Source organism: Bos indicus x Bos taurus, chromosome 2 (genome assembly GCF_003369695.1).
Source record: "Bos indicus x Bos taurus breed Angus x Brahman F1 hybrid chromosome 2, Bos_hybrid_MaternalHap_v2.0, whole genome shotgun sequence".
Taxonomy (NCBI): domain Eukaryota; kingdom Metazoa; phylum Chordata; class Mammalia; order Artiodactyla; family Bovidae; genus Bos; species Bos indicus x Bos taurus.
The window spans coordinates 33879252-33893794 of record NC_040077.1 but is presented as its reverse complement, the minus strand read 5'-3'; the positions used below and the strand labels follow the sequence as shown (position 1 = coordinate 33893794).

General features: G+C 36.9%; 1 protein-coding gene across 4 annotated transcripts in view; it reads right to left on the bottom strand.

Annotated features, from left to right (window-relative positions):
* Nucleotides 1-14543, bottom strand: part of KCNH7 (potassium voltage-gated channel subfamily H member 7) — a 531702-nt gene that overhangs the window by 32798 nt on the left and 484361 nt on the right. The window lies entirely within an intron of this gene.

Below are 14543 nucleotides of genomic sequence, written 5' to 3'. Positions count from 1 at the left end.
TGCCAGAATTTATGATGCATATATAAAGCTTCTAACAGCTCTACTGTCTTCACAACCTATTCAGTGACTAAATAAAAATTTGTAAAAAAGATTAAACAATAACTTGTGACAAGTGCTACTCACTTTAAACTGAATAAAATTTTATGTTATTCAAAAAAAAAAAAAGTCCCATATACAATGAGTCAAAGGTACTCAACTCTTGTGTCTCTGTGTGTTTCTTAGCTATTTTGGGTGGCATATAGAGATTTTAATTCTCAGGTTGACTTTCCTCTGTCAGTAAAAATAAATTCATTTAAATATTCTTTGGAGTAGGGGGAGGAGGCATTATAAGTGCTTGATAATTAGTTTTAGGATTTCTGACCTTTTTGGGTCAATCTTGTTATTGCTGTCCACTATAGCTAAATGTAATGATAAATTATTTGTGTATGTAATTCTAATACATGTGCTCATAGAAGACCTTCAAATTAAATCATATTTTAGTGAACATATATATATGAAAGCAGCCACAAGGATCCTGCATCTGCAGGACTCCTGTGTGATGCATTTGGTCAGACTGGCTGTGACATGATACAAAGGAATCATTGAAAGACCTGACACACTACAGCCACTGTTTCCCATCTTGCTTCCTTCATCGTAGAGTCACTCACAGAAATAGCTCAGGAGTGTTTTAGAAGAAAAGCCACATACTATGTGTTCTGGTCATGAATCTGCCACAGGTTGATGCTTGTGCAAGTCACTTTATCCATCTGTGTTTCTTTGACAGAGAATAAGAGCCTTTGCAATACTCGAATTTGTCATAAGTTACCAATATATTGTGTGCCAATTGTAAGACACTGCTTACCCAGCTCCACACAGCTGCATAAACTCAGACTTTTATCCCGAAGTTTCTGTAGGACCTAGCTCAGACCCAAAGAATGAGCTCTCTCTCTCCCCTTAACTGTAACCTTCAGGCTTCACCTCCATGACTGGACTCCTGTCTCATTTCCTACTTAGACCAGAGATCTCTCCAGAATGACAGCTCTGTCCATTTCTGCCTTTGGGGTTGGAGATCTTTTTCTTACTCTTTATCGGGATTACAAGCAACACAGCTCCTCTCATGGAAGCAGTCCTCTAGTTTGCTGATCCTTCTGCCAGTCTAAACTAATCACATTGGCTTTGGCAAGTGATGTTAGACTGAAGATAAGCAGGTTTGGATACTGTCTTCTGCTCTGGTAGGAACAGACTCCAGTTCACTGGTGTCTTTGCATATGATTTACTTTTCCTGGCTGAAGCCCACTGTTGTGATCTCAGCATAACTCTCAGGTATCCTTATACAAATAAAAACATAAGGAACATTATTCCAAGAAACAAATTGGATATGCCTATTTTTCTCTTAGGATTTATCTATAATATGGTACAAAAAGGCATTTTATATTTCACACAAATTGTGGAGATACTGGGCTTCCCCTGTGGCTTAGTGGTGAAGAATCTGCCTACAATGCAGGAGACTCTGGAGATGTGGGTTTAATCCCTGGGTCAGGGAGACTCCCTGGAGAAGGAAATGGCAACCCACTCCAGTATTCTTGCCTGGGGAATCCCATAGACAGAGGTGTCTGGTAGGCTACAGTCCATGGGTTGCAGAGTTGGACACAACTGAAGCCACTGACCGCCACCAGTGGAGATACTGCTAACATTATAGTAGTCAGAACGAGGATGTTGAACTTACAGCTGCTAGCTTTGTATTTTTCCTGAGGTTTCTAAAGTATATTTTCTGAGTATAACTTGGCTACAGAATAAGAAATTGTGCATGCATGCATGTGTGTGTATTTGTGTGTTCATGTGTGTGTGTGTGTGTGTGTGTGTGTGTGTGTGTGTGTATGCGTGCTTTGAGCTGGAGATGCAGATGAGATCGAGGTAGGGGTTATACACTTACTGGGTGTGATATGAGCTATGGAGTCAGATAGGCATGAGTTGAAGTTTTAGTTCCATCCCTTACTAGCTGTGACTTATCAAGTCAATTAACTTTTCTTGAGATTCATTTTCCTTTACTGTAAAAATAATATCTACCTCACAGGGTTGTGCCCACAATTAAATGTGATAATGAGTATAAATCATCCCGTGCATTGTAGACATTCAATAGAAAGTTTACTTCTGGCTTTTCCCGTGGGTTTTTTTTTCACACATATTTATTGTTCGTAAAGAACTAACAATTTCTTCTAAAGAGAAATTGTTACATTCTCTTTGCTAGAAATTGAGAGATACAGTGCCCAATGTATTTTTGTTGGTCTCATTTGGTGACTAAGAAATTCACCACTAAATTTTGTGTTCCATTGCCTCAGGAGAGTTTTGATTATTTTTCCTTTCATCTCTCTGACTTTTGTTTCCTCTTTATGACTTGTGTTAAATATTTTGGCTTGTAATTTTGCACTCAGGTTTTCACTGTGAGTTGTCTTAAATCCTTTTTGAAAGTAGTCAGTTACTAAATCAATTTAGAAAGATGTTTTTGGAATTCCAGTGTTCTTGGAGTCACCCATGAAGCCTTAAGGGCACTTGGGAAAGTTTTTCAATATCTTTCTCTTATCAAGTGTCTTTCTCATGTGTTGTCAGCTCCTAACACTAATCCTAATAGCAGTGACAATCACTGGAGAAAATAACTCTAGTAGGAGGTACCATGGGGCTTCCCTGGTGGCTCAGTGGCCTAAAGAATCCACCTGCCAATGCAGGAGATGCAGGAGACAGAGGTTTGTTTGATACCTGGATTGGGAAGGTTGCCTGAAGGAGGAAATGGCAACCCACTCCAGTATTGTTGCCTGGAAAATCCTAGGGCCACAGGAGCCTGGTGGGCTACAGTTCATGGCTACAGTCCATCACAAAAAAATTGGACATGACTTAGTGACTAAACAATAACAAAGGAAGTACTATAGAATTCTGTGGAGAGGCCTTTGTTTGTATGTAGTGGGGGTAAGATTCGCAGATCTTGGCATGAAGGACTTGTCTAGATTAAGGAATCCTCATATGATGTTAGCCCTTAACTGACTTCCTTAATTTTCTTAAGTCAGTTACATAGAACTCAGTAGACTAAGATTTATTCATTGAATCTCTTCCTAGCCCAGAGATTTGGAAGTCCTAAGTAAGTTAGCAGCATTGGAATCTGGGTTATGCCTAAGTAAAGGGATTTTACAATGGGAGTTATAAGAGAGGGAGCTGTATTGAAACAGAGGTAGAGGCACAGTGAAAGGGTGGGAAGAAAGGGTAGGGTTTAAGTGGATAGTTATCCAAGGCACCCCTTCCATTGTCCCAGCCATGTTGCCTTTCTTGCTTCCAACTGATTTCCTTTTCTGGTCAGGTGGTTCCTCTGCTAAACTACCTGACTTGGAACTTCCTCATTTAGCATTCGAATAGTGGCATTTTATTGAGCCTGAGCAGATAAAAGCCTTAGCATTTTATTTAGTCTTTAGCCTGGCTAAAAGAGAATCTGTTTCAAATACATAAGTACAAACCGGGACACAGGTTGGTTTAATGATTATTGCAGTCATGCTGCTACACTCGACACGAGCTTCTTGTTTGTCAGGCTCGGGAGCTGCTACGAGGGGACACAGCATCTTTTGCTGTGCAGATGCAGCTATTGTTTTACTGAGCTGGCCTGATGTCAGACTAAGGCCATTGCTCAGTTTCATGGCCTGCAGCTTGGAAAAGAAGTCTTCATTCTTTTAACAAATATTTATTAAGTATCTACTGTATGCCAGGCACTATACTAGGCATGAGAGCATAACAATGAATAAAACATTCTTAAAATATCCCTGGTCCTTAAGCCTCTAAATGCCCTGATTAGGAAAAAAAAATATATATATATAAGGTTACTCAGAATTTCCCACATTTTCATGCCAAATTAGACTTTTATAATGCAAGTTTACAATACTAATGGCTGTTCAAAGGAACTATCAAGGTAATAGCTAATTTAAGGTGAGTAAAAAGTTCCTGAAAGTTCCAGAACATTTTTTTCAAGGCTGATAAAAGTTTCATATCTTAATTATGATATAAAGTCATTTGAATATTTTATAAATGCAAAATTAACTTCCTTTTACTTGAATGTAGGTAGATAAAACTCTATGAAACTCTCAGATTATATAAGACAAATGAGACATTTGTTCTCTTAAGTGAGTAAGAAGTGCTTTCTGTGACTGTTAAATCAATCCCATAACTTAGTACTAGAGAAATAAAATTTTAGGGACATTCAAACAAAACCACCCGACAACCACAAAACAAGATAGAAGTATTAAATCACAGTCAGACTGAAGAAATGACAAATGGAGACAGCAAAAAATGGAAATAACTATTCCATATTAACCATCTATCAAACTCTATTATTCCTTCCTCAGATTTAAGATACAAGATTCAGTGTTCACTGTTTCTTAGCTTGCAATGCAAAACACTCTTTTTGCGCTGTGTATACTAAGTTCTGTTGGAAGAATGTCAACAATTGAATTTTTACCAAAAAAATAAAACCGAAACTCTCCTTTCATAGTGTTTTGAACTCTTGTATTTTATTTTGAAAAAAAAAAATATTATCTAATAGAGGTCCCCTATTTAGATAGCATTGGAAAGCTGACCTATGCTGTAATAAATGGCTTTTGGTTTGTTTCACTTAGCAGAGCTTCAGAGAGGGCCATTCCTAAAGGCAGCCTGCAGAGGGCACATGGAGAAAGACAGTCTGAATGTGGCAAATGGTTCCCCTAAACAGCAAATTAATCACAGAAACAACTTTGGTAACTGTGATAACTAACAGTAGGAAATTTCCTTGGGTCCTTAAATATACTTAAATCTTGACAAACTAGTATTAATCAAAACATAAATTAACACTCACTAACAAAACATTAAAACTCAAGTATGATTATCAAATGAATTGTGCAAGAAATAAAACAAATCTTAAAAGTCTGCCCTAAATCACAGCCTTAATATTTTATAGCCTTTTAAAAATTCTAATATGATTATTACATACTATGTGGACATTCTAGATTTGATAACATCTTTAAAAAATACTAACCCTCACTTTTCACTGTTTCTAGAAGATAATGTTGTTCCTTAATGGATTTCATAATTTTGAGGTCATTCCAGATTATATTATTTCTATGATTATGGTTTATCATTAAGGAATAGGGAGAATACATCTTTCGTCTTTCCTTGGTGATTACATGTTTATCCACTGATCAAGTCAGGTACATTCTTTTAGTAGTTTTAAACATACAAATATATATAGTCTTAGTCTGAGATCTCAAACTGCTTTTTCATCTACTTGCTTGTTTTACTTTCATGTGGCTAATGAGAAGAAAGAATTGTTTTAATGCATAGCACTATCACACGTGGCAAGATTGCTGGCAAAGCAGGGCATTGTAGAATCCATGACTAAGGGCTTTTATAAGTCTTGCGAAAATTAACTAATTTTCTGCATGCAACTTTTCAACATATATCATATGGTTACATCATTTAGGCAAAAAACATGAGCAGATCAAAATGCTGCTGCACATAGACATGGAAAACAGTGTCATAAATCCTGAACCAGTTGTGCTACAAGAAAATTTTCTCTGAAAAATGAAAACAGAGTCCTCCCTCCTGCATCTTTCCCTTGTCCCTTCCTTGTCCTGCAGTTCCCGTCCCCAGTTAACAGCTTAATTATGATATGTTCCTTTGCTTTCAGAAGGACACTAAAACTTTAACCTGATCCCAGTTAAGTCAGGGCCTAGGATGGGCTGCAGCACGAGCGATGATGTGTAGGCAGAGGGGATTTACTGCTTTTACATACTTATTCTTGCTACTCCAACTCTGGAGCCCTTCTGCTAAATCAGCAAAGGCCTGACTTAAGAGGGTACACTAGGATTTTTGAAATAAGGTCTCAGGGGAAACCCTGGAACTCACTAAAGTTTCTAAAGGCAACAGAAGGGATCTGCATCCTGAAAAGCAATTTCAGGACCTTCCCCTCAACCTCCCAATTATTTGAGAGAGGGAGTGAAGGAAGGGATGAAGGAATACCTCATAAATACTTTTTTATAAATGGACTGATTTTAGATGAGCTGAGTTTGCCTACAAATTAAGGAAAAGGGAGGTGCAGTCTGCCATATAATGAAAAAGTGATTTAAGTACCACTTCACATTTGATATACCATATTGAACTTGAATCTAGTTTTATGTTTCAGAAAATTTTCTCATGTGTAATATGTTACAATCATGTTTTGATTTATCAGCTTTATATAAGGAATGTAGAAGGGTGATTTCCCCATTTTTTCACACGAAAACTAAAGAATAAGTGTATTAAGGGTTTCCCTGGTGGTTTCGTGGTAAAGAATTCACCTGCCAATGCAGGAGATGCAGGTTTAATCCCTGAATTGGGAAGATCCCCTGGAGAGGAAATGGCAACCCAACCCAGTATTCTTGTCTAGGAAATCCCAGTGACCGAGGAGCCTGGCCGGCTACAGTCCATGGGGTCAAAAAGAGTCGAACATGACTAAGTGCGTAAACAACAACAACAAAAGTGCATTAAGGGATTTTATTTGTGGAAGAATTAAGACTCTAAACTTAGTCCAGGATTCCTTCAACCCTTGTGACTTGCCATAGCTGTTCATCAGAGTGGGTTTCTGAAGTTGCTACTAGTATGGTGAAGTACAAAATGTTGTCCATTCATTCATCAGTTTTATCGATAAGCAACAAAGAAGAGCAACGTAGCATAAATGCTATTTTCTTTTTGTACTGGTTAGGGTCTTTGTTTCCCAGAAAGAGTAAAACTAGACAACAATTCAGTTGTTTTCTAGGGAAAGTGATGGCTCTATTGGCAATTTTATAACTTTTTTCAAAATAGCAGAAGTTCTCAAAATAGCAGAAGTTCTCTTCCTCTATCTAGTAGATTCCCCTTCTGTAAAATGTGTTTAGTCTTGTTACCCAGCACTCCAAATGTTCCATATTGTTGTGTTCTCGTACATTCCTACTTCTACAAATTGAGTTTCAAACCAGCTGTGTAAGTTCCGAAACACGTGTACATCAGCTGTACTTGTTAATGAAATCACATAATTCAGTTGTATTGCACATAAAAGAATGAAGTAAGTATGACTAAAGAAAGAGAGCAGGGTTCCCCCATTTCCATGAAAATAAAATGACATGTTTCGGAAAAACTTTATAAAAGTGAGTCATTGCAAACAAATGCAGTCATAGATTGGTTTTGTATTAGGTGTGGGTACTTAAACATTTATAAAAGTGGAAATCTTATATAGTCCATTAACTCTAGAAAAAATAATTAAAAAGTGACTAAAAATCAGAAGCACATGAAAATTAAGAACCACACTCTATGATAACCTTTGGATCAAAAAATACATAATTTAGAATGCAGTAGAAAAATTCATATCAAAATCCATGGAACCACAGAAAAATTTACATTGAAAGGAAAATATTAGTCTTAATGTCTTAGTTATTTCAGAAAGACTCAAAAAAACTTAAAACAAATGGTAAAAATAATAGAACAAAACAAAGAAATAAAAAAGAAGGTAATGAAGGCAAATGCTGAAGATGAAAAAATAGTAGCAATAATAAATTAATCCAAAGGCTAGTTCCTTGAAAAAAATACAGTGAAATAAGTGAATCTTTCAAAGGCCTGCTAAAGGAAGAAAAAAAGAACAAAAATATGCAAATTTACCAATGATAAGGCAGAGGTAGCTACAGATATGGAAAAGACTAAATAAATGAGTTAAAAGAGAATCTTTGAAGCAATTTTGTAACCACTTTGAAAGCCTAGATGTAATGGATGAATTTTTCCCAAAATATGAATTATCAATATTGACCAAGAAAGAAGCAGAATAAATAATTACCATAGTATAGACTGAATGGTGGTTAAAGAACTACTATTAAAACCACTACGACCACATAGTTTAAGAGATGATTTCTTTCTAACATTTAAAAAGCTTGTAACTATAGAACAATACCACTGTAAAATAGATGCACAGTTATGAATAATTTACTGGCTAATACAATCAACAAAATATCAAAAATATCTGTGACCAAGTAGGATTTATTTCAGAAATGCAATAATTTTTTAAAACTATTAGTTTTAATGGTAAAGTTATTTTCAAAAAGTCAGCTACTACTATTCAAAACTGTTTTGAAGAATCTAGTGAATTCATATGGAAAATAAATAGTAGTTTTAAAAAAGAGAATGGATGTATCTCTTTTTGTTGCTGATATGATACTTAGAACATCCAAGAGTAAATCCTCAACGACCTCTCCTCCTGCCCAAACAAAGCAACCCAAATCAGACTAAAACAAACTAAAGGAAAAGTCCGATAAGAGTGAGGCAGATAGGGAATTCCCTGAGAGTCCAGTGGTTGGGACTCCGTACCTTCACTTCCCCAGGGGTGAGGGTTCAGTCTCTGGTCAGGGAACTAAGATCCTGCAAATCGTGTGGTAAGGCAAAAAGAACAAATGAAAAAACAATGAGACAGATAATATGTTAACGTGGCTATAAGGAAGATAAATAGCAGGTAAAAACGGAAATGTATAATGTATTTCATTTGGTTGACTAAGATATATAAATTTAAGAATGAATTTAATAACAAAGGTAAGAATTTCTAAGAGCATTAGAAAAATCTTACTGAAGGAGACATAATTTTTTTAGGCTCTACATCAGTGGCTTGCAATCCTGGATACATGTTAGAATAGACATAAAAATACTGATGCTCTGACATAGCTATAGGCAATTCTGGTTTAACTGTTGCAGGGTAGGTCTGAAGCACTAACATTTATATATTCAGATGATTTTAATGTGCAGCAAGGAACTTAATATTGAAATTTCAAAGTCATGTAAAAATTAATATAAAATTCATAGAATGGAAAGGGTTAGCAACAGGTATTTGATTCATTCTCTCTCCTTTCTGAGTAATACCTGGAAAGAAAAGTGACTAGATAATGACAAAGATTAATGACCTGCTCTTCACAAGCACACTAAAGGTGTGGGGCAGCTCTTATCTATGGAGCGGCATTTATCTGTGGCAGGGTGTGTCTAGTTTAAATTGCTTACAGTAAACAAATATTTCATTGGTTTATAGGACATTACTTTTTAGAAAATGTCTTGTAAGCTATGTAACTTCCAGACTCTAAAATGTGTATGTCTGATGACCAAAAGAGCTTCGTTCTGCTTAAGTGTTATGTTATCACACACATGGTTTAGGGGCCTCCTATGTTAAATATGATTTAACTTTTATGCAGGATACTTGAAGCAAAATGCTTGGCTGGATGAATCACAAGCTGGAATCAAGATGGCTGGGAGAAACATCAACAACCTCAGGTATGCAGATGATACCACTCTAATGGCAGAAAGTGAAAAGGAACTAAAGAGTCTCTTCATGAGGATGAAAGAAAAGAGTGAAAAAGCTGGCTTGAAACTCAACATTCAAAAAACTAAGATCATGGCATCTGGTCCCATCACTTCGTGGCAAATAGAAGGGGAAAAAGTAGAAACAATGACAGATTTTATTTTCCTGGATTCCAAAATCACTGAGGGCTGTGACTTCAGCCATGAACTTAGGATGCCTGCTTCTTGGAAGAAAAGCTATGACAAACCTAGACTAAAAAGCAGAGACACCACTTTGCTGACAAAGATCAGTAGAGTCAAAGCTATGATTTTTCTAGTAGTCATGAATGGATGTGAGAGTTGGATGAGTGAAGCTGAGCACCAAAGAATTGATGCTTTCAAATTGTGGTGCTGGAGAAGACTCTTGAGTGTCCCTTGGATAGCAAGGAGATCAAACCAATCAACCCTGAAGGAAATCAACCCTGAATATTCATTGGAAGGACTGTTGCTGAAGCTGAAGCTCCAATAGTTTGGCCACCTGATGCTATGAGCTGACTCACTGGAAGAGACCCTGATGCTGGGAAAGGTAGAGGGCAAAACGAGAAGCGGGTAGCAGAGGATGAGATGGTTAACTAACATCACTGACTCAATGGACATGAATTTGAGCAAACCCTGTGAGATAGTGGAAGGCAGAGGAACCTAGCGTGCTATAGTCCATGGGGTTGCAAAGAATCGGACATGACTTAGTGACTGAACAACAGTGTTAAAACTTAGAACACATACTAGAAGAAGGATCGCCATGCCTTGATTTGCCTTATGATTACATATATTCTTGAGTAAACTTTGATATTGGTTACAAGTTCTGATTTTTGTGTGCCAGAAATAACAATCTGATCTCTGGGTTATCTCAAAAGCCCAAATGGAATCTGTCATAATTGAATTAAGATAGTCATATATTTTGTATGGAATAATAAATATTCTCATATGTCCCCCCAAATAAGAAAAGCAAGATTAGTAAGAGTTGACTTGCCTTGTCAGATACCAAAGTATGATATAAAGCTATTAACAATAAATCAGAATTTATATTGCCATGTGTGTCATTGCTCAGTCATTTCCAACTCTTTGTGACCCCATGGACTGTAGCCTATGAGGCTACTCTGTCCATGGGATTTTCCAGGCAAAAGTACTGGAGTGGGGTGCCATTTCCTTCTGCAGGGGATCTTCCTGTCTCCTGCATTGCAGGCAGATGGTTTACCCTCTAAGCCACCAGGGAATAGAGCCAATATGGGAGTAAAGGTATTTGTGCTGAGTTGCATCTGACTCTTTGAGACCCCATGAACTATAGCCTGCCAGGCTCCTCTGTCCATGGGATTCTCTATGCAAGAAAGCTGGAGTGGGTAGCTATTTCCTTCTCCAGGGAATCTTCTCCACCCAGGGATTGAACCTGGGTTGCCTGCATTGCAGGAGGATTCTTTACCATCAGAGCCATCAGGGAATATATATTCCAATTATACCTAATAATTTAATGTATAAATCAGGGGTATTTAAGACCAAAAGAAAAAGTCCTATCTTCCATCCATGTGAAGAAAATTTATAAAACTACATTTCAAACAGATTCAGAATTTTCTTCCTTAATCATATAACAAAGCTCAAAGCCTAGGAAACTACTTGTGTAATCCACAGGTTTACTGGGAACTTTGTGAAACAGGACAGGATCTCTGAAGTATACAGGAAAAGTTGACTAATTGGATGATACAAAAAACAAAAAAATTAAAATCCAGACAATATCCTAAACAAACTCAGCATATTAGAAAGAGACTAGGAATAAATTGAAATCTAGATGAGAGATAGAGCATCAATGTCTATAAATTGCAAAGATTTCTTTAAAAATGACAAGGAAAGTGTAACCAAAATCTATACAAAAATGTTATGAATAAGTAATTCATAGGAGTGACATCTCAATTAACCATTCCTGCTTTATTATAAAAAAGCATTCTGAACTCGGTTCTGGTGTTGCCTACTCCAGCACAGCTCATACATAAGGCATGTAAAATTAGAATTAGAATCTGGGCCAATGTTCCCATCTTAGAAAACACGACTAACGCCCTGTTTTCCTAGTGTCCACACACTGACTCACAGATAAAACTAGGTAATGGCTAGATGTGAACCTCTATGATTCAAGTACAATAATTACACTTGTGTGGACTGAGTCTTTGGTTTTCCCTCCCACTACAGTGGGTGTTTCTAACTACTGACATGTTTCAGTTCTGTCTGAATTGTAGAGCATTCTGAGTTAAGAAGATGGCCAGGAGAGTGAGGAAAATGCTTTAGCATGGCTCCAGAAGTGTTAAAATGCACTATACAAGGTACTGGACCCAAAGTGAGCAAGATTCTTACCAGATGGTCACTAAGCTGAGTGTAGAGTTCTTGGGGTAGCACACTGGACTAACAGCAGCCCAAGATGCAAACTAAAAGATTCTTTTAGAATATCTGGAATGAAAGAGGCATGCTTAGATATGTTTTTTTTCCATTCACACTCATCTCCATGGATAGTAATATGTCTAAACCATGAAAAATAATTAAATGTAATTTTCCTGAGTCTGCTGCCATAGGGCTATATGGTCAATTGGCTAAGATGAACTACTTGTGCTTATTTTTGCCTTTAAAAAATGATATCTGGTCTAGTGGGTAGAAATTTACATATCCATTTTTAATATAAATTCTCAAGCTATTGGTGATGTCTCGGGAAATTCTTTAACTAAATACTGGACTTTTATTTTGGGATAAATTGTGAATGGTTTGATTCTATTAAGTTTGATAAGTGCTAAGTTCCTCTAATATTTGAATTTAATGGACCTAAATTCATGTTTCCAAAGAATATTTTAAAAGTGAACATTGATGTCTTTATTTTCCATTATTGGCTCGCCTGTACTGATTATTAATTGATCCTAAACTGTATTGAGCTTGAATTATTCCTGTGTTCCAAAGAAAGCATCTAGACACATAGATCACTCTTCAGCATAAGAGACTGCACTTGAATCCTGTTTGAATAGTACCATAAATTTTGGAAGTTGAAAAACAACTTGAAACATCATTTTCACCTTCCTACTACCATAGGAAGAACGTTAACAAATGGAGAAACTGAAGCATAGAAGTGTGTTCATTGCCTCAGTGTGGTATTTCTGCAATGATTATTTTTCATGTGTAATGCCACAGACCAAGCTGTCATTATTTCTCTTGACTCAGGAATGGCTCAGGATCAGATCCCACTGTTGAACTTGATTTGCTTAAAGCAGGTTTGGTGCTCGATGTAAACAAGTCTTTAATGGTTGGAGACCAGCCTGAAATGACCGTCATCATTTGTGAACCATAATTTAACATATACCATTTGTAATCTGAAAATACCAGATGCTTGTCTTAAGCTTGGTATTGTTCATGTCAGGGGGCTCCAGATGGTATAATTATTGTGCTCTGTGGCATTTTGAGACTTTAGGATAAAGAGCCTGGAGGAAAAATAGGAAGGACATGTGACTTGCCCTCTCTTAAACGCCTGAGGTTCAGGTGTTAAATACAATTGCCAAGTATGTGTGTTAATAGCAGATTTCTTGCAAGTGGAAAATTTCACATATCCAGTTACTGATGATCCAGGCAATTCCTGTCAACTAATCAGCATGATGATGAAAATATCTTTTAAGGTTCATTGTAGACAGCCATTACTTTAATTCTACTCTTAAACAGCAACAATTTCTTTACAGAAAACTAAAAGATGTCACCAATCCTCAGGGTCATTATCATTTAAATGCAGGTGTTTTTTTGTTTTTTTTGTTTTGCCAATCCCTATGCTCCCTTTTTAAATATGTGGATTTACACTTTTCTACCTAAGTGTAGAGAAGTAGCATATGTCTTTCATATTAGGAGACATTGGTAATGTTCTCTGTACCTTGATTGCTAATTTTGAACTGGTGCTTTTTTGTTAAACTATTACTGATCAAATAAAAATATCAATCTAAATTGTAGGTTCACCTGTGCAAGAATTGTATTATGCTGCTTATATCTTTAAACACGAGTGTTTTTATTTTCTGAAGACTTCTTGGTAACTGGGTCCCTGCCCACTGGATGGTTAGTCACACTTGAAAGGCATCATATTTGTAGTTATTTTACTGTAGCCTTATAATGAACTAGTCCAAGGTTTTTCACTGACTATATCAACTTTGGTATATAAAGTATCATTAGAAAAAAGTAAAGGGTAATAAAAATATTATGGTAGAGACAAGATATGCTATTTTATAAATTTTGCTTTATATCCTATGTGGCTTAATGTCACAAGCATTATTTTATCTGAGTTGCTGAATTAGACATTGAAAGAGCTCAAAATTACATTTCACTACAACATATTAAAATAGAACATTAGTGGAGTATATTTGCGGAGAAGGCAATGGCACCCCACTCCAGTACTCTTGCCTGGAAAATCCCATGGACAGAGGAGCCTGGTGGGCTGCAGTCCAAGGTGTCGCTAAGAGTCGGACACGAATGAGCGACTTCTCTTTCACTTCTCACTTTCATGCATTGGAGAAGGAAATGGCAACCCACTCCAGTGTTCTTGCCTGGAGAATCCCAGGGACGGGGGAGCCTGGTGGGCTGCCGTCTATGGGGTCGCACAGAGTCGGACACGACTGAAGCAACTTAGCAGCAGCAGGAGTATATTTGAAAGTGACAGTCTGGCACAGATGAAGTTACTTAAATAAACATAGGGATGGGTGCAACAATAGTTTTGATGGAATGCAGTTAGATTGTAGATGCAGGTTAGTGTTAGTAATTGCTGGTTAAATAGATGGTAGTTAGTAGTAGCAGCAAGCAGTTAGTAGTAGTAGTCTATAGTCAGAGTTATCAGATAACAGAGGAGCAGGAAAAGAGTCATGGAAAGAAATGAAATCAGATTTTCATTAAAATGTCCTTAGAAATCACATCAGCCCCAAGAAGTAGGAATTTCTATTAAACAGTATGTCATTCTTCATTATTTTCTTTTCTATTTTCATCGGCTTCACTCATTTGGTCCATTAGAAGTGTATGTTTAGTCACTCGAGAGTCCCACTCTGGGGCTTCCCAGGTGGCTTAGCGGTAAAGAATCTGCCTGGCAAGAGTCCCACTGTGATTCTAAGCAATTTTAGCCCACTAGGTTGCTTCTTGATTGAAATCTCTAAATATTCTCCCTTATTCAACTCTTCTCTGGCCCTATA